This window comes from Convolutriloba macropyga, chromosome 6, assembly GCF_964194025.1.
Source record: "Convolutriloba macropyga chromosome 6, txConMacr16.3, whole genome shotgun sequence".
Taxonomy (NCBI): Eukaryota; Metazoa; Xenacoelomorpha; order Acoela; family Convolutidae; genus Convolutriloba; species Convolutriloba macropyga.
The window spans coordinates 5,387,475-5,409,572 of NC_134473.1; the positions used below are offsets into that span (position 1 = coordinate 5,387,475).

At 34.3% G+C, this 22,098-nt stretch overlaps 1 protein-coding gene across 2 annotated transcripts in view; it reads left to right on the forward strand.

Annotated features, from left to right (window-relative positions):
• The window catches only part of LOC142341447 (uncharacterized), a 545,892-nt gene that overhangs the window by 432,115 nt on the left and 91,679 nt on the right, over positions 1-22,098 (forward strand). The gene's annotated exons all lie outside the window — the stretch shown is intronic.

Genomic DNA, 22,098 nt, shown 5'->3' on the forward strand with positions numbered 1-22,098 from the left:
TTGGCTCTAACTTGATTACGCTAGAACTTGATTCCTTAGTAATATTATTGTTTTATGCTAAGTTAAGATCTTGCGATTTCTAAGTTAGTTTGTCAATCATGACAAGAATTTATTAACTTGACTAACACTGGTTGAAGCCTTACAAACGTCAGCACGAGATTGAACTCAGATTATCACAACGAATTTCCTTAATTTCAAAATTGAAGTTACAGGCCTCTAATACGTACGAGAGAATAATTGTTTCTATGAGATTATTAGACAATTGGAATCAGTGAAGAACCAGGCCGGCATAGAGCCTGAGAGCCAGGTTCTGATGTACTGGATGCCATTCTGTCTATGTCGGATACACTTTCAGACACATAACCACGCGAATGGCAGAACATCAATTAAAGTATTCAACGGTAGGCTAGTATGTAAGCCAATGTTGTGGCACATCACGCGCGTTTGATTGCCGTATAATGAGCCAGTGCAACGCGAAAAAAGTTTTGACTCTCGAAACAAAATATATAGCACAAACGAGGCCACTGCTGAACACATGTAATTGGTACCGAAGCCAAGAGTTGACATAGAAATACTAGTTAGCAGTTGTCACTTTATTCAATTCGAAAAAAATACTTTAGCGAATCAAAACCTTGAAATGTTCCAAAATGTTACCGAAACGGTAGAATTCAAATGCTATGCGAAAATCAAAAATTGAAAGATTCAAAGATGTTGATAAGAAAATCGAAAACGCATTGGAAAAAGAAATTACAGAAACTTTGTTTTTATGATAAACAATATTCCAAGAACCTCTTACTTTACAAATTTGCTTTTTAATTGAATTTGATTCATTTCAATTGGAAATAGATTAAATTTTGTTGCGTTTGACTTGATGACGCTAGTTATAGCGGATATGTTTGTAAATTAAATTTAAAATTGACTTAAATTTTTAAAAAAAATTAGACTATCAAAATACAATTTAACTGCCTAACAAGTAGATCATTAGTGCAAATCAGGAAATCATAATTAGTATATTAGTATATTAGTGCAAGTGCAAATTATCAACAGCATGGGCGAACAAAAAAGTCTTTTGCTAAGATCACAGGTAACCGAAATACCTCAATACTTCTTTTTTCAACACAACAGCTAGAAAAAGGAACAATCGATTTTGATCTCTGCGAATACTAAACATCGAAACAACAAACATGAAGGATTTTTTAAAAGATATTTATTTACTGTAATTTTTCAAATATTTACTTTGATTTTTTATATATGAATAGGGATTTAACTTAATATGAATAGGAATTTAACTATTCATAGGAATTTAACTATGATTAGGAATTTAACTATTTACTGTGATATTTCAAATATTTACTGTGATTTTTTAATTATGAATAGGACTTTAACTATTTATTTTCGACAATTTTTTAATTGCAAAAAAATTATAAAGCCAAGCAATGTTTTTTTCGTTTTAAAACGTCTCATATGTGAATTTTTTGCGTTTACGCCGTTTGATTAAAACAGAAAATGCTTGTATATATTATACATTTATTGAAAATAAAGCATCTTTTCGTTTTCATATTCATTACGCTTTCAATTATAATCTTCAATATTTCGCCCGTATTGAGTAATCCATATTTAAGAATTTTTTGTTCAGTTTTTATAAAAATTACAAGGCCTTAGTTTAATGCCAGAAGTTCATTTGAGTTGGGACTACCATTGCCTATCGAGCTCTGGTAAAATTTGGAAGAAGTGAATATGTATATTTGGTTTCCATATCAGTGTTCAGAAAAAAAAACTACGGTTTTATTTGAAGGAGGAAGTGATTTAAAATTAATTCTTATTTTAGAAACAAACTTTTTCGAGCTTTAAAATCATCGCCAGGTTAAAACTGTTACCCTAATTGTAGAGGGTAGGGATAAAATGAAAATGTATTTTCTGATACCATAATTTAAACAATTCTAAGGAAAATCTAAAAATCTTCAAATCGAAAAGTTTCATATACATAATATTTACATTTTCATTTTTAAATCATTTATCTTTTTTAAGAAATTTTCTTTCCTGGTTTTTTATTTTAGTTATGTTATTGTATTTCTAGGGTAACTCAGAAATTTGTCCTAACCCTAAGCTTTCCTCTTGTACAGATTTTGCAGGTTTCGTTCAACAATGCGGAAAAAAATTTTTGCTTTATTGTTTTAGATCAACATCCAATACATATCACGTATCACGTGAGACTAGAGATATTTGTCTCAAGGTAATTTTAGGTCGGTGAGGCACATTAATAATTTTTGCGTTGTGAATTTATTTCGCAATCCATATAAATTTTTCAGTGTGCTAGCAAAACTTTGCGTTTAGTTGCCTCTCTATTGTAGCAAAATTGTTGGTTTTCATGAGATCTAGTCTGGTTTTTCTGAAGGTCTTTGTTTCTTGTACTCAATATATTTTTACTTCCAATTATTATCTTCTATAAATTCTTGTTCACTGTTTACAAAGACTATTCATAAGACTATTGCTTTTTGGTTACCCAGTTCATGTTTTCTTTCATGCACCAGATCGAAGGCTAATCAAATAATTGTCGCGTTCGAAAACCGTGTGAACTTTCTCTTAAAACCACTTTTTGCTTCTTTTGAAGAGGTGAGCAGCGGCGAAAATTCAGTTTTATTCCTGTTTCAGTTGCTTTTGTGTACCAAAAACAGTAAGGTGTATTATCGTTGCTCACCTTTACCAATGACATCAAGCCATATGTCTTTAACACTTTCTGAAACTTATTGCTTGTTTTTGTGTTACGAAATTGCAAATGTTAAGTATTTGCTCGATTCAGCACTAACTGTGCAAATAATGCAGTCCACATTCCTTTTGAACAATCCTTTACTTTAACTTAGTTGTTCATTGCCTTATTAGGTACCAAAAAACAATCATTCTCCATTATAAGGGTATTTTTTTACTTTTTTTTTTAGCTTTTTGCTAGAAATAGGTTTTTGCTTCACTCGAATTCGATAATTTTTTCTCAGAGACTGACCTATCGGTTGCATTCTTCAATTCTCATTACGATCAGCTCTGGAGATTTTTCCACTGAGCTCTAATTTTGACTGGGATGCATCAAAAACTTCATCTATGCGTTTGATAGTTTTGAAGCTAGCGATTCAGCCAGAGCTGGATTATTCAATTGTACATATCAGATGCCGTTAAGCTTGAGTGGAACATTTGTAAATGCTAACTTTAATACTTTTTCAATTGGGTCTCTTGTGCCGTGTTGCTTGCGTAGAGTTTATTTGGAGCGATTTGATAAGCCTCTCTATCCGGCACATTGGTATACAAACTCTTGTAGTCAACAGATACTCTTTGCTTGACATCATCAAGACATAATTGAAAAAGAAGCACTTCTAGCATCTTTTGGGTTGGTTTAAATAGTTGCGTACGTTAGTTTCCGCATAAACGGTGCTAAAACTTTTGTATTATTTCTTTAGGTTTGTTGATGGCAGGACCTAAATCATTTCTGTGATAAAAAGGAACATTAATTTGAAACTAAATGGGCAACATCAAACACTTTTTTTCCTTTCTCACACAAAATATGAGGTTTACTAAATAAACTTTTACTAACGTTTGCAATAAGGTCAAAATTTTTAAGGAAGAAAATTAGCAGCCTCGCATCTGAAAAAATGACTGTGTTTATTTACAAGTGGAGCAAATTGTGCAGTGTTATTAGTAGCACGAGTGATACACGAGATAATAGTTGTCTCGATTGACACTTCTAGTTTCCAACTGGTTGGCACATTCTTGGCAAATTAATTTTAAGAAAGTAAACATTTGGATGTTTATTATCAATGTTAGCGAGAACATATAGAGATCAATGATCCTTGGTTTGTATAAATATTGGATAACTTACCACCTTTAATTGGTTTTTCACTGGGAATTGAATAAAACGCTTTATTTCAAACACCCCTGTTCAAAACATTCGCAATTTGAAAGCCATTGAGCAGACGTGATCTCATACTGACTTTGTTTGGTGTTTCGAGAATTTTTATGGTCTTCCAAACTGTCATCATATTTAATTTTCAAAGGATTTTATAGCAATCTGAATTTCTGGCGTAATTTTTTTTCTAATGTTTTTATAGTCTGTTTTGCTTTGAACTTTCGGAAAAAGGAAGGCTTCGAATAATTTGTTTCTCCTCTCATTAGTTTCATCAGCAACTCTACATTGCGGTTTGTTTTTATATATATCAAAGTGAACAGACATCTAACATTTTCAAGATTTTTGATTCATCAGCAGGTGTCATTTTGTGGTGTTATGAATGCTATTTTATGTTGTAACTGCTACAGTTAGAATGTTTAGCCAATAACAAATAACAACTAAAAACATTAGTCTATTAATTATATGTAATAATGTCCTATTAAATCTTTCTACAAATACTGTTTTTGAATCACAATATGTTGAGCATAATTATGACTTATGTTCTTTAAGTAAAGATTTAAACGTTTTATAATAGAACTCACTATCTCTATCAACTCATAACTTTTCTGGTGTTCTGCATTCTAGTAAAATTGTTTTGAAACCATTAGTTATAGGTATAACAGATTTTTTCATTAAGAGTATAGCCCAAGCATAACTAATAAATATATCTCTAACTGTTAATATAAAATTAAAATTTTTGGAATTTTCACATAAACATGACCTACTAATTAAATCGCCATGTTTCAATTTTGGGTAACGTTATTATTTTTTCTCTTTGCAAAGTGCAAAGTTGTCAATAGTGGTGAGAGTATTTCTTCAGCTAATTCTTTTTTTTTTCTTATTGTTTCTTTTACTATAGTTAAAACAATTTATCTACTTTGTTTATATATATAGTAATAACTGTTTTTTTAATTCTTTTATATACGACAATTAAAAATAAAATCCGGTTATTCTAAAGTAATAAATTTTCTTAATAAAATTTAATCAGATATTTTTAACATCTCATTATATAATCCATCATATCTTGATTTCGTTTCTAAAATAAATAATTCTAATCTCTTGTTCTTCGGATCTGCAATTGTGATAACTAAATCACCAGAATTAGTAAGTGCACTACCTTAACTACCACTTTGCTGATCTCTGATGGAGCGTGGCTCATCAACAAAGTTGCCACTATGTAGACTTCTAATTGCAAACTTTCTAATAACTCTCGCTCCACTACTTTTAGTATCTGTTGTTCTGTAATTAGGTCTATTATTAAGTGAACATTTTGAAAATATTTTAGATAATCTCTTTTAGTTTTATGCCATCAGGTGTTATAGATACATCTACATCATTCATTTTATATTGGTTTGATGATGTACCAACTTGTTCTAACTCTATTGGTTTAATTTTTGTTGTCCCATTTCTACCAGAATGCTAATCATCTCACTGTCAGCTGTAATTGTAATACTTTTGTAATCAGGTATCGTTAAGGGTAATGGGAAGTCTATATTTTCTAATGCTTGTAGTGTTTGTTATTTATTAGACGAAGCGTCAATCGTCAAAACTGATTGTTCGTCAAGCCGATCAGCGAAGTTAAGTTGCAGATCATTTTGTGAATTTAATTTTTCTTTATAGATCAATTGACTCTATTTTTTTATAATGTTCTTGTTGTTTTAATTAAACTTCAAATCTATTTCTTCGTTATATTTTCTGTTTTATAGATTTTTCAATTTTGTTAATGCTTCTAAATTATTTTTAGTCATGATTCTCTAAATTTCTTTATTTTAAATTTGGGGAAAACCATAATATTAATCCACTTTATTACTAAAAACATAAATAAGTCTTTGATATTTATAATTTATGAATACCTTTTGTTCCATTAGAAAGCAAAAAACCTAGGTGAAATTTTGATACCGCATCGTTGATAATTAAAATATAATATTTAAGAAAAAAGTCAAGCAAAACCATATTTTTGAGTCAATTTTCATCAATTATAACGTTAATAAATTTTTCTGAAAGGAAATTTATTCAATGTTTTTCATTTAATTTGAAAGAGAAAAACTTAGAATAAATTTTGATACATGACCTATAGTCAACAGTTATTTTTTTCCATTGACGACAAACTGCAAAAGAATTTTTAGTTATTTAAACATAGATTAATTATTGATAAACAATAATATTTAAATCAATAGAAAGAAAAAATCTAGGCTAAACTTTGATACTATATGACTAGAAGTGAAAATATAATATTTATGAAATTATTCAAGACAAACCCTAAAATTGAGAAGAAGAAATTATCATTCTTATCACTTCAAATGTCAATAATTCTTATCATATTAATTTGTTTCAAATGTATTTTATATTATGAGAAAGAATAAGACCTACGCTAAATTCTAATACCATATATTAGTTTCTGATTTATGAAAAAAATCATTTTTTATATTTTTATCAATTACCACTCTATTCCTAATCCTAATACGTTACTCCTATACAGATGTGTAAAACCATCGCTTACTTGCTTCATCACTAAAAACATGCTTTTTCAAATCGAATTAAAAAAACTTTATAACGTGTTATGCGTTTAAAGGTTTAGTCGTAATAAGAATTTTCAAGAATAATTTCATTTGAGTGTACCTCCAAACAAAAATGAGTTATTCAGCTTAGATGCAACATGTGTTGGTTGCAAAGAATTTCATGCGTTTTTTAAGTGGACATAAATGGTACGTGGATCAATTTGTTTTTTGTTTTTAACGCTATGGAGAAATGTCGTTGAAACTGAGATTTTGTGCCTGTAACTAGTGTATAAAAAGTTCTATCTGGTTACCAAATAAAAAAAAGTTTCAGAAGTTGCGTTTTCAGGCCAATTTTAAGCAAAAAATAGAGACAAAAATTTTTCATTTTTACTTTACTTTTAAAAATAAGCTTTAAATCAGCTCTTTTGAGAGTTTTATTTATTAGGTTGATGGATAGTTCTTTTGATACTCTTTTGTTTCCATGAGGCGCTCGAAAAACATGTAAGGAGACTTATTTCACTTTTTTTCTGAATATTGTATATCGTACCACCTATCACTGCTACCTTATTGATAAAACCTTTAGTCAGGGTACTAATGTCTGTCAACCTGAGTGTGCAAACCAAGAGGGTCCCATACACCATGCACTACCTAGGTTGGTCTGATCAGAGCTGGTTTGGGTTGCGCACACCAACCTGGGCAGTAGCGTTACAGAATAATAAAATAAAATAAATGTTTTTCTGCGTAATCGCATTGGAGCAGCATTAGGCTTTCAGTCTGCAGTGTATTAACAGTAGCCTGTTCTCAGCTGTCCTTTTTCTATTATTCCCCACATCTCAGACTGTTCATTTGGTGACACTATCATCGGTGTTATTGAAAAGTTTTTCGTAGACCATCTGTAATAACACACATATCCTTGCCTTGTGAAATAATCAGATTAGACAGGTGCTTTCTACAATTAGGTATTAATCCGATGTGCCAGCAAAGTAGTCTAGTATTATTAACCCAGATTATTGTCATCGCATGCATTGTCCACGTGACTTAGCCTAGAGAATTGTGATCTTTTCCGTTTGTGCCCCCCCCCCCCCCCCAGTACGTTATGAGCTTATGATCTCCCATTAAATCGTTATAAAAAATTTGGTTGTTGCAAATAATATGCGCACAATAAGCAGGCGGGCACAAAAGGAGAACATTCCAAAAAATGTGGACTAATTTGAGTTGCCTACTGATTTTAGTACCCGACTCTTTCTTACCCGTGGGTCTCTAATCCTATTCCCTCCAAATCAGCCAAAATTAGCCGGGTTTTATTTTCATCAACAATTCACGCTACCCGGCGGCCCTGCTTCAACTTCCATGTATGGTGCTTCCTTTCAAATATTTTACGTAACTTGCATGTACTGATGAAGTCAAGAATAAATTCAACAGCTTTATGTGTGGAATTAAGAAGAAACGGGAAAACAGCTCATCGTCAGACGAAAGCTCAGTTGAGTCTGTTTCATCCTCTGTAGCCCAAAATCCCTCTCAGCTCAGAAAGAAGAAAACACAAAAGGAACAACCGCAAGAAAATGCTAAAGAACGATTTTACCCAAAAAGGAGTGGAGATTTGTTTCCTGTTATATCGTAAATAAGTTCCTTTTAATACATTTTTGCCGCAAAAAGGAGAAACTAATTAAAATACGCAGCGATTGATGCTTATATTTGCAATTACTGGATGCAAACTATGCCAGCCAAAAAAAAACTTTTTTTCAATTCTTAATCTATTCACAGCATTTTCGCAGTATTTTTAAAGTGTCCGGCTTCTCCACCCCTATTGGTTTAATCCGATATTGTTGAACCCGATTATTTCAAAATGAACACCCCTACACCAAGGGGGTGGCTTCAAATACCAAACAACTACTACGCCTAAATTAGTTTTAATATAACTTCGGCTAATTTCAAGCTCTTGTTGAAAAAAGGCTTTGTTTTGGGTTGTTTTTTGTTGATTTTGTCGGTAAATTTTGTATGAAGTGTTGATTATTGTCGTTTCTATCTTTTTTGTCCCAGAGTAAGGTCCGCGTCTCAAGACAAGCATTGGCCAGACCGACTTGGGTTGCGGCCATGAGGTCTCAAACCAATCATACCTAAAAAAAAACTTTGTCAGACCAAACAGACCTACTTGGGGATAAACGTGTTTGTTTTTTAATGCTAGATTACTGGCAAGACAATTGGCCAGACCGAAATGTCGGTGTTGATCGAATCAAAACGACTCAAAACGTGGTTGTTGAAACAGTTAGAGCTCTAATTCGTTCAATTTGTTTAACTTTGTAGCTGTTCAGTGAAAGCGAGTTAAAAAAAACAATTTTAAAGTCAATCGTTTCTTCTCTCGAAAAACTTAGGAGCTACCAAAGACAAGTAATCTTCACTTGAATTTGTCAATTAATCATACAGGTTGATCGACTGTTTGTCAAAAAACATTTAGAGAAAACAAGAATTGTCTCAAACCGAGTAAAAAGTGAACAGCTAAAACAGTCCCAGACAAAACCTCCCCGGACAAAACAGTCCTAAATAGCAAAATAACCCCAGATAAAACAATCCCAGACAAAATAGTCCGAACTAGTTATAGAGTTGAACATATGCATATGCATTAACAAAGAAAACCCCTAAGTTAATCAAATTATTGTATTTCTTTTGCACAAATATTAAGCTGATTACAGCATAGTTTTGCCAAATAATGTATATGAAATAGGTTTTTGATATAGTCTTAATTAATATCATATAATGCATTCAGACGCTTAACTCATAGATTATGTTTATTAATTGTTTGTACATTATATTTATAATTGTTTCAATAATTTATTTAGGATCATTTTGTCTGTTTTTTGGGCTATTTTTGTCTGGAACTGTTTTGCCTGGGAATATTTTGCAATTTGGGACTGATTTGTCTGGGACTGTTTTGTCTACAGTTTTGTCCGGACATGCAAATAAAACCATTGCGTAAATGCGACCTAATTCGTAAATACTGAACATTTAATTTTTGGTTAATTATCTTGATAGAGGTTAAAATTTGAGACCAAAATTTAGATTAGGGAGAAGTATCGGTTGTTAGTTTCCAACTTATAATATTATTTTATTTTGACGCGTAAAAACTGCATGCTGATAGGGCAAGCACATAGCTTTGGTATATATGATATGTAAAATAAATAACTTACATTTCATTTGATAATCACCGAATAAATAGCTGCTTGATAGTTAACAAAATATCGATTCAATTAAGAAGTGGACAATAAATATAAATATTATTTGAATTTGTGTCTGATCTTGATCAAAAGTCATCAGTCATGGCCACATTTTCAGTTAACTCTGGCTTTAAAAACCGGTTATATAGTGAAGCAATTTTAAAATAACTGAAATAGAAAAAGCAACTTTGTTTTGCGAAGAAAAGTTTTTATTAGTCAGAGAGAATTTTTGAAGAAAACAGTAAGATCTGTAAAAAAGACAGTTAGTAAGAACTTTTAAAACTAGGAAAGTTTTGCAAATTAATTATATTTAAACCACCATCAAAAACGTAGAAGAGACAACGTTAACCAATTATGTGTGAAAACTTATTTTAACGGAGAAAAGCTTACTTCGAAAATTCCAAATTACAAAAAATGGTACTATAAATCACTTAAAGATCCCAATGCTAAGACAATGACTCTTTTCTTGTCAATAAGGGGATAACTAGTAGCAACAGTTCATTCACAATTGTTTGATAATTTTTCCGCAGTAATGGTAAATAAGGAGAAAAAATATTCGACTTTTTTAATCAATTTTCTATTGCTCCTCATTTGACATCGTGAACAAGCAATATACTCGTAGCTTTGTAGGTCATGGATTTTGTAGGTTCTGGATGTTATATTTCGCAACCTTTCACGGCAAACAGGGGTGTAAATCGGAAAATTGAAGTTTAATTGAGGTAAATTTTTCAACTTTTAAAACCAAATCGGATGTAACTGCTGACTTGGTTTTTCCCCTACAACATGGATTTATCCGTAAGGCCAATTTTGCTGTTTAATTGCTCTTGAACGAAGTTCATAGCAATTATAATAAACGTGTTGGTCTTTTTTTAAGCAAACTTTTCGCTGGACCGTTTTTCGCTCTTCTTCTAGAACTTTCTTTGACTTCTCAAGTGACTTTTTCACGCTTTCGTTCTTCATTTTTGAGTGATCTCTTTTGCTCTCACTCTTGTTCCTAATATAAATTAGGTTGCAGCATAGCAAAATTAAGCGCCAAATAGCAAAGTCGGTAGTGCATTTGATTATGAAGGGGGAGGGAACTGATTCGAATCCCGGTGGGGTTAAATGTTTTTCCAGCCGCCTGTCATTCGAGAGCAATTCTTCCGACATTAGTCGGTTTATGTTTACGTTTGATTAGAAAACGCTAAAATGCTCTTTCCGAGAGAGCTAAAACTGATAATTATTATTTTTGAAAAAAACTGGAACAGTTATCTGTTAGTAAATTAAAACCCTGTTTTTAAACTTAAAAGAACTATTTTTTAAAAGTTTTGTTTTTTAAAAGAATTATTAATTGCAAGAAAACTTTTCGCCATAATTTTTAATATTTGTTTATAAAGTAAAAAGTGTAGAATCTAAGCTTTTCTGATTTTCTTTATCAAAACCAAGTACCTATTTCCTACATAAATATCTGCAGAGTTTGCAAGAAATATTCTGGAAGAGAGCACTATTCGGGAAAATTTTTTAAAATAGCGCTGTATGAAGAGGCAACAAAATTTATTAAAAAACTAATTGATCTATTTGAGCTTCGTTTTTTACGCAAGATATTAAAAAAATGAAAACGCTTCTTCAACAGTCTATTCAGCGTTGCAAGGGTTTTTCAACGATACCACTTATATATCTCGCCATAATATACTTTGATCGGACAAAATTGACAAAAAAGCATGCAGTTTCTAACCCCAATTAATAATGAGAGTTTTGAAAAAATCTCCAGGTTTGCTTTCATCTTTACTGACAGAAAGGCGAACAGTTATGAATGAGCGATTATGCATTGTTTACGTAAGTTGAGAACAAATAATGTAAGCTAAAACAAAGGAAACAAATGCAATACTAAAAAAGGATTGAACGGTTAACAATCATAGCCGACTCAACGCACGTCGGATATTCTAGAGAAAAATACCTAAATCGGGATGACATCTCAATCGGTGCTTCCGATGCCCTTTCTGCCGAGTCCGATGACATCTCGAAAGAAAGTACTGATCAAAATTTACACCAAATATTGATATCCCAAGGATTTGCACCTTTTCCCAATGAGGCCAGATTTCACAATTCTCTTATATACGCCGTTCATAAAATACCTTCTCACGAAGTTCAAAATGGTAAAAATAGCTCGCGAGTAAACAAGGTCCCGAGTCAGTCTCGAACCGCCGCCGACCAGCCAGCAAGCGTTGGGGATGCAAATGCTACAAAGAAAAAATCAGCCCGAATGTCGAGAAAATCAAGTGTTTATCAACACTACAGGTTTTGTGATATTTGCATACACGAGTACAGATACCGAAAGCGAATTGGCGAAAGCGACGTAGCAGCCGAGGTAATAATTGTGTCACCGGAAATTTCCGAAAGCGACCGAGTTCCGATATTACGTAATCCGAAGCGCTATTACATGAAGCAGCCTCCGATTATTGTAAAAGACGAAACAGACCTGTACATTGTTCGGCCGCCGAATAGTTTCAGAACAAAACACGTGGAAATAAATATCCTTTTAAACAGTTTTCCGACGCCGGTCGAAACGGAGAAACTGAAAATTGAGATGGCAGGGGAGTTAGTTAGCAAAGCTTTTGAAGATGGTTCAGGTCGTACCAAAAGTCGCATGATGAATTACAACTCTTTTTCGGAGAACTTGACAGCTAGCGACATGCAATCAGTGTCTCGTGCTTCGACAAGGTCGCAGAGATCTCGAAACAAAAATAGAAAGGAACCTAAGACGTAAATTTAAGTGCTCCCAGTCTAAATTTTTGCAACTATTTGAAAATCTTTCAACTCCCTCCCAAGAATTATAGGAATTTTTATATATCTATATAACCACTCGCAACTTGCGACTTGGTGAGGGGATTTAAGATTGATTCACGACTAAAAATTATTAACAAAAAGACTGAAATTGATAGCCTTTGTTAGAAATTGATAGAATTGATAAAACTGTACAGCTGAGAGGTAAAGTGTGTAAGTGCGACACGCCAATGATCCACTGTTCGATCCCCGTGAAGCTGTCTGTGTGAGGATGAGCTCTTACTTAACCATAGCTTCAGGTTGACCATAGCCTAACCAATGTTAGCTGCGATAATGGTACCACGTGAAAGTGTCTTACGCAAAAAAGTGACCTTAGTCACCAAAAAAGATCACTAAGCTAACAAAAAAGAACAGCTAACAAAAAAGAGTTGTGATAATAATAGAAAAAGGACAGCTGAGAACAGGCTACTGTAAATGCCGCCCTAATGCGGCTCCGCTGCGATTACGCAGAAACAAATTATTGTATTATTGAACTTGCTATTTTAACTGTTCAGATGGGTAAACTAATTCATGGCTTTATTATTTGTATATCAAAATCTTTAGATCTCACAACTACACAAGATCTGCCGGAATATTTTGGGGTGGAAGCTGGTTGAACTTGTGACTGGATTGTATCATTATCAAAAAATTGGCTGATAGGTAGAGCTTCGTAAATCCATTTCTTAAGTTCAAAGAGCATTGTTTTTCTTTCATGAGGGTTTCTTTGACAGGGTCTACGACATCTCAAGATTGCTCTCGACCGAAGTTGGAAGCGATTCCTGAAAACGAGCGTGTTTATTATGCAAAATTGTTCTAGACCAGATAGTTTTTGTTTGCAAATTTTACGCCCTTTTGAAGATCAGTTTGATCTAAATTCTCTCATTCAAAATTTTAAGCACCTTCATTAATTTCATTTCTAACATCAATTGCAAAGTGCGACGAAATCGGTTGAATTTTTTTTCTAGTTTTAATTTTATAGTGGTCTGTATTGACCTCTATATTATCCGTCCTGCCCCACCACCCCCACCCCCACAACCAAGACAGTTGGAATAAAGATGAGACTGACCAGTAGCTCAAGAGCAACTCTTCTGGCATTAGTCGGCTTTTTTGGCTACGTTTTAAAGAAGTTGAATTGATGCAGCTGCGCTATAACATTTCAGGAAAAAAACAAGGTTGCTGGTGAAGTTTATTTAGATTATAATCATGTAGTTTTTCTTACTTAAATCTAAATTTTTCTTGTAAAATGAAGAGTAAAATTTATTATAAAGCAATTGAAGGTCATTTATCAAGTAGTGAACCTTAAGAAGAGAAGTAGGTTTAATTTACATTTAAGTAACCGTAAGGCAACTGCATTTCAGTCAAGTCGTATTCAGCCAGTCAAATAAATGCAAAGTTTTATTTCTCAACCAACAAAAAACAGGCAGTCAACTTTCTTTTTTCCCAAGTGTTTCGATGCAGTGAAAAATTTGATAGCAACCAGAAACTTTAATTGCAAAATTGAACGAGTTTTTATATAAAAAAGAATAGTGAGTTTACTGACGCTGCACACAAAAAGATTTTTTAACACGACTTCCTAAAAAAATAGGTTGTTTCCTAGCTGGAATTGGCATTTTAATTGGTGTTGTGGATGTTGAGCAACAATACATTAATTCATATTTTTTTCAATGAAAGGGAAAACTATTTTGTTGAAAAATATGAATAGTTTTATTTGCGTGTTATGAAGTTTTCATCATTTCATTATTCTCATTCATGAAGCTAAAATCTGAAGCTAAAAAGTGACAAAAACTTTAAAAATTGCCCTCCTTTTTTCAGGAAATTAATGCTAGATAATCGTCTAAATTTTAACCAGTAGAAAAGGATTGTTTATAAAGCAATTGATGATCATATATCAAATAGTGAAACTTAAAAAGAAAAATATGTACTAATTACATTTAAGTAACAGTCAGGCAATTGCATTTCACTCAAGTTAAAAATAAATGCTAACTTGTGTTTCTCAGCCAACAAAAAACAGGCTGTAAACTTTCTTAATTCCGAAGTGTTGAGATGCAGTGAAAAATTTGATAGCTGCCTTAAATTTAACTGCAAAATTGAATGAGTTTTTAAATGTTTCAAAGTAATGAACACACAAAAATAGTTGCAAATTAAATAAGTGTGTGATAACCCTGACTATAGGGTACAACCGTGCTGTGAATCCACGTAGATTTAGAATGTATGGATTCGAGGTACGAATCCAAGTTTCCAACGTCAATTGGATTGTTACTTTTAGAATTGACTACAATCGCGGTGCGAATGTAGACAAATTAAATGATGATGGATTTCTCCTTCAAATCCGCTAAGTTTTTATCTAGTGGAAAAGAGCGTGAATGACTGAATTAGATTGTGAACGACTGAATTCAGTAAGAAGATTCAAAAGAATGAATAGTTGAGTAAAAGTGGGAGGTGTGAACAGTATGAAATAATGACTTTTTAGTCGGCTGTAATTTATAATTATGTGAACATTGACTTTTAGTTTTACAAGGACAAGTATAAATTAATTAAGTACAATTTACTAAATGAGAACTAAATTATGGTACAACCGTACCACATATCCTGCGCTGAGCGAAAAATTTTAAACTGCATCAGTATAAAATTTAGAATAATATTAAAATATGTACTGGTTATTATAGATAGTATACATAATGAGTAACGATAAATGAGTGCCGTAGGATTAGTGTATTTGAGTCGCGAATGTAAGAGAGAACGAACATAACGGAAACTGACGACATATGCAGTAAATTTTATGCACGCGATATAAATTAGTGCACAAACGTGATGCGAATCCATCCAAATTTATAATACGCGAATTAGCGTTACAAATGCAACATCAAATTAAAGGAATGTAGAACTAACACACAATGAGAATTAAAATTAAACGAAAACATGAAATGAATGGAAAAGCAGCGCAATTCCGAAATGATTTTAACAATTACAGATTGGAAATAATTCAATAAGTTAACAATGACAGTTTGAAATAGTTTTAGTTTAAATTTGATTTTCCGCATCGAATACACTCATGCTAACTTCACGAGCGTAATCGTCGTAATTGTATTCTTCAGGGGACCAAGTTCCCACTGGTGGTGGTGCAGAGGGGCTTGCAATCGTCAATTCATAGTCTGTTTCGGGAACTGGCGGCCGTGTAGCTTCTTCATGGAGAATTGTTTCGATCACCGGATTTGTTCGTTTCGGTTTCTTGGAAACCGGAGCTGTTGAATCGTCACTAACCGAATTGACCGAACTTTCGAATCCATAATATTCTGGGGCTCGTCGGTTTCGTTTAGTACTAGTATTTGAGGGAGACGTGGTTGAAGACGTTACTGAAGGGGCAGCAACAGACGATGCATTTGACGTATTCAGACTCACCGATATGTTACGTGATCGTTTTCCTCCGACTTGGGGCTTTCGTGGTTTTCGTGCCAACATTGCTTTTGAAATGTTGCTATTTGCAGATGACACACCCGATGCTGCATCTGACTGTGTTGAACGGTGTCGAATTTTGATCTCCCCGCGGAACTTCTTCTTTAAGTCCTTCGTTTGCTGTGCGATTTTTTCTTCCGTGGTTTTATCGTAAGGGAGGGGTCGACGTTGCGCATATTGTCATAGTTCAGTATTCTTTTCGGCGCGAGTACCGAATTTAGCAATATCGCTATTGCGAACACTTACTTCAGGTACTCCTGGTTCTTTGATGACGGTTGTCGTATCTGATGTACGAACAACCGTACTTCCTGGTGCCAGTGTTTCCCAAAGACCGCGAAGGTCTCGTTTGGAGCGTTTAGTCACCTTGCGAGCGAGCTTCAAGTCCAGTGACTTTTCCGATCTGGGGATGGGGTTATTCAGTTTTGGATGTAATATGAAGCGAGAGACAGATTTGTTGTGTTCGCCGTTGTAGCGGCGTCCGGCGTCAACTTGTGCCCTTTGCATTGCCTCTTCAATTAGGATGTCGCTTCTGTCTCCCGTCACCCATCCATTTTCATCCAGGTAGTCCTCAACAGGGACAGTATCAGCGTCTAAATAGTGGTGAAGAATGTTTTCATATGACAGATTAGATGATTTAGGTGTTGTACTTATATTACTTAGTGGTGTGTTTGGCTTTCGTCCAAAGTGTGCTTGGAAAGGTGTTACATTTGTAGTCTTTTGTTTACATATACGTAATTGATATACAATTGACTTTATTGCTTCTTTAATTGTGAATGTTTTATTTCTATTGTCTAATTTCATGCAGCCTAAGCGTCTTTTAATTGTTTGTATCAAACGCTCCACTAATCCTATGGCTCTATGATCGTTTACAGGGGCAGGTAGTATGTTAATATTATGTTGTTTGCAAAAGTTTTTAACTTTATAACCTATTAAACATCGTGCTTGATCAAGTCTAATATTTCGGGGAACACCGTGGATTTGAATGTAATCGTCTAAAAATTTTAGTACATTTGGTCCATTAGCTTTATCAAATACTTCTACAGAAGGATATTTGGAAAAACGATCAATACATGCAAGAAAATATGTATCGTGATCTTTTTCATTCGTGATAGGACCTCTAAAGTCAATTTGTATTTCTACATTTGGCTCTGTACATGGCAATAAAGGTTTCCAATTAGACGCCGGAATAACAGGTTTAAGGTTCTTACCAATATCCGTGCAAGGCTTGCACGTGGCCGCTTTATTTAGAATTTCGCGGTGCATGTACGGCCAGAACGCGTATTGGCCAAGCGTTATCATCCCCCAACTTCCTGGATGCGTTAAGTGGAGGCTTTCCAAGACCGCGTCTTGAATGGAATGTGGAATCGCAACGCGTTCGTCCACACAAACACATCCTGAGCGGACGTGCAAGTCTCGCCAGTACGAGAATAGGTACGGGTTGACTTCCTTGCATCTCTGGGGGTCATCTTGAAGTATGCAATCCCGTACCTCCTTCAGAACTGCGTCCTTGCTGGTCAGTACTGCCAGAAAGCCTTTTGTGAACAACTGTGTCAAGTTGTTCTCAAACACCTCTTCTTTTGACAATTCGACACTAGGGGAAGGGTGTCCATCATTTGAAGATCGGGTCGTTCCTGAATTTGGAGTGGATTGAAATGTCACTCGGCTGTGGGTAGGGGGAGTTTGCGGGTTTCGGCTGTGTGAAGGAGAAGTACTCATTTTGTGGTTTTCAATTACGTGGATATGAGTTTGGTTGGATCTAGTATCTACTTGTGACTGGATTTGAGTTGAATTTGTACTGGTATTAGAATGAGATTGCAATTGTGCTGCGTGTGCAGAGTATTTAAGAAGCAACTGATTTGTGTTTCGATTAATGGCAGAAAGCAAATTGGAATAGTTTGTTGAGCGAGGATGTGAGGCACGTGTGGAATGTGTGTTAATGACGCTATTAAAGTGTCGTGATTGGCAGGTTTGTGGTGTGGTATTTACATAAATTGCTGCAATTGCGTCACGAATGCGGGTAATTGTTGCTACCGCAAATTCCTCGTCATATTTGTTTGTAACTTTTGCTTTTTGATTTGGTTGGCGGGAAATATAATCTACCAGCCCCATTTTTGCACCGGGGATATGTTCAATGTTAAAGTCAAAAGGTAAAAGACGGTCAATCCATCGTGTTAATCTACTATTATAAGTTTGTTTGATCTGTGTTCTTTCATGATTGAGAGTAATGCTCGATGATCTGTGATGATTGTAAATGATTTGCCAAATAAATAATATTTAAAATATTCGACGGACCACACAACACCTAGTAATTCAAGTTCGTTAATGCTATAACGTTCCTCATTTGAGTTAAGGAATCGAGATGCAAATGCAACTGTATGCCAACCTGTAGGTGAACGTTGTTCTAGTGCTGCTCTTAACCCTGCTCTAGAAGCATCGCATTTGATCCGCGTTTCCAAGTGAGGATTGTAGTGTGTGTTTTCTGTGGCGTTTGCTACTCTATTTTTAATTGCTTGGAAATGTGTGTCATGTTCTATGTTCCAAATAAATTTTGTGTTCTTTTTTAATAATGGACGAAGAGGATGACATAATTGGGATAAGTTAGGAATGAATTTAGCAAGGTAGTGTACAGAACCTAAAAATGATCGGAGTTGTTTTAAATTTTTAGGTGCTGTTAGTGATGCGATTGCCGCTGTTTTTGACTCAAATGGAGCTATTCCAGATTGACTGAATTTATGTCCTAACCATTCTAATTCGGTTTTTGCAAAATGACATTTAGGTAAGTTGATTCGTAGATTATCCTCATCTAATTTTTGTAAGCACTGGTAAACAAGTTTTAAGTGGTCTTGTTTGGACCCACGGCTAACCACTATAATGTCATCTAGAAAGCAGTAAGTATTTTTTAGTCCGACTAAAGTATAGTCCATTACTTTTTGGAAAGCTGCTGGCATATCAATTAAACCGTAGAAACCTGTAATGAACCGATATGTTCCCGTTCTCTCACCGCTGATAATATTAAAGTTACAATGTCTGGCCGTTTCCGGATCTAATTTAAGTTGGCTGTATGCGTACTTCAAATCCAATGTGGAATAATATGCTGTTTCCTGTGATGCGGATGTGTTTAAATTTTGCTGAATTGTGTCAATCAAATTATCAATATTTGGCATTTGATATTTGTTCTTGTGAATAGACTTATTTAAAATTTTTGAATCTAGTGCTAATTTAACTGTTTTATCTCTTTTAACTGTAATAACTATAGGTGAGATGAAATTTTTGTCGGAACAACTATTTAATTTTATGATGTGTTTTTCATCAAGTAATTTTTTAAGTTCTATATTAACTAATGGTTGTAAATTAATAGGTACTCGTTTTCCTTTTTGATGAGTATGTGTAAATTCACTATGAAATGTAGACTTTACTGAATGTTTTAAAGATTTACCGACGCGGGTGATGAGTCCAGGAAAGTCAAAAGAAATTTGCCGCTTAATTGGGCATTGATTTTGATCAATGTTTGCCACTTGTTTTGATTGGATTACTGAGAAACCTAGTTTTGGGAAAAGGTCTCGTCCAATGATTGGTCGGTGACCATCTTCAACGATAGTTACATCAACATCTGTGGCTATCCAGTCGTTACACTTTATTGATGTCTTGATTATACTATTATCTTGATTATGTCATTGGAGAAGGTTTTTAAATCGTGTATTTCAGGGGACTGTATCCAATAGCTATCTTTGCATTCCGATACCACTTTGTCTGCTAGACTTTTGTTAACGATCGTACAAACACTTCCTGAATCCACCAATGCTTTGGTGCTTGTATTTCCAACTCGAATGTCCAAATTTACGGGTTCTACCTCACGGGTGTCGGTATTGTATGAGATTGCCGCTACACAATTGTCATGGTAATCATCGTAGTCGGAATCGTAATTGGCATCGTATATGCTCTTTTGTTGAAGAAGTTTGCTAATATTATTTACTTGTTCGGTCACTGATGTCGTGGTGCCGACTGTAGCCGCTTCCGAAATTGAGTCATCTACGTAATTTACTCGAGATCTAGGTTTGTTAGCTTGTTTTGGTTTTCGACAAACCTTAGCGAAATGGTTAGAGATTCCACATTTTTTACATATTTTCCCACGGGCGGGACAATTTTGTCTATGAGAGGGACTCCAACCATACCCAAAATTTGGACAGATTGTCGGTTTTACGAATTGATTTGTAGATGGTCGCTTTCTATTCCACGATCCTTGGATATTGTTTATCGAGTGAACTTCATTAGTTGAATTGGTTGTTGCGGTTCCAGAGATTTTTAGTTGTGTTTGTATGCCCATTTCGATACTAATCGCAGTTTCGAGAGCTTTTTTAGGTTCTCGTGTTTCTTTTAGCAATTCTCTTTGGATTTCTCCATCTTGCATGTTAGCGATAAACACATCCCGTATTATCGATTCCTCACGGCTTCCTAAATCACAATTTAGGGAAAGTTCTCGAAGGCACCCGTAGAACTTTTCCACTGGTTCGCCTTTCATTTGTTTTCGAGATAAAAATGGATATCTGTCAAATGTAATATTCCTTTGTTTGGTGAACACTTCATCAAGGCATTCCCAAAGAACTTTCATGGTCACTCTGTCAATTTGGATACTTGGTTCCTGTGAACCAAAAATTCGTCTCCCTTCAACTCCCAGGCTGAGATACGTTAGGGATACTGCTTTACTGTCTCAGTATTTCCAAGGCTTTTCCCCACATAGTATGCCCACAAGTTCTGCTTTCTGGCATCGGTTAAGCCATGAGTTTTTTAGCTGTTCATTCCTAGTACGTCTGTCTCTTTCGCTTTGAGCAGTGCTGTTTTGAACGTCCTCCTCGTAGATGGGTTCTGGAGGAAGGGTAACTTTGTCTGGGGGGTCATCAAGAAGAGTATCGATTGATATTCCTTCTTTAGCCATGATGGCTAACTTTAGCATGACCTGCCATCTGTCCCATTGCAATGGAGGTTCCAACGTCGGTTCCAAAAGGGCTCGATTCCCAAGAGTGCGCGTTCTTTTGTAGTTGACTGCGCCATGTGATAACCCTGACTATAGGGTACAATCGTGCTGTGAATCCACGTAGATTTAGAATGTATGGATTCGAGGTACGAATCCAAGTTTCCAACGTCAATTGGATTGTTACTTTTAGAATTGACTACAATCGCGGTGCGAATGTAGACAAATTAAATGATGATGGATTTCTCCTTCAAATCCGCTAAGTTTTTATCTAGTGGAAAAGAGATTAGATTGTGAACGACTGAATTCAGTAAGAAGATTCAAAAGAATGAATAGTTGAGTAAAAGTGGGAGGTGTGAACAGTATGAAATAATGACATTTTAGTCGGCGGTAATTTATAATTATGTGAACATTGACTTTTAGTTTAACAAGGACAAGTATAAGTTAATTAAGTACAATTTACTAAATGAGAACTAAATTATGGTACAACCGTACCACAAAGTGATTTGAATTAAAGCAAATGTTTCAGCAATTATTTTTTTAATTTGAGAAAAGCTTCAATCTTTCTTAAAAAATTCGCGTTATGACGTTTTCAAAAAAAATACTTTTTTAACTATTTTTAATCTCAGTCTTGAAGGTAAACTTTAAAACTTGGCGAATGGGAAAAAAATCTGCTATCTTTCAAAAATATTTTTTGGATACTTGTTTCAATCAATGAACGCTAAACAATTTTCTGAACTCCAGCCGTTAGTTGATGAACAAAAGATTTTAAGCTACCCAAACCACATTTTTAATATATTGTAATAATGATACATTGTAAAATGATGAATTATAATACCTAGTGATTTTACTGACGCTTCAAACATAAAGATTTTTAAACTCGCCTTCCTAAAAAATAATGGTTGTTGCCTACCTAGAATTGGCATTTTAATTGGTTTTGTGGATGTTGAAATTTGCCCTGTTTTTTTCTGGAGATGAATGCTAGGTAATCGTCTAAATTTTAACCAGTAGAAAAAGATTGTTTAGCTACCAAACCGTATAAGATTATTTAGAAAGTGATGTACTATACAGCCCAGTAATTTTATTGACTCCCTAGGCGTCGGTTTTTGACTTGCTTTTCCAAAATAACAGCTGCTTCCTGCAATTTTTTGTTTTTACTGGTTCTGTGGATGTTTATTAAGGTTTCAAAATTTCTTAACTTTTTTCAAGGAACATCATTACTTTTTAGATAAC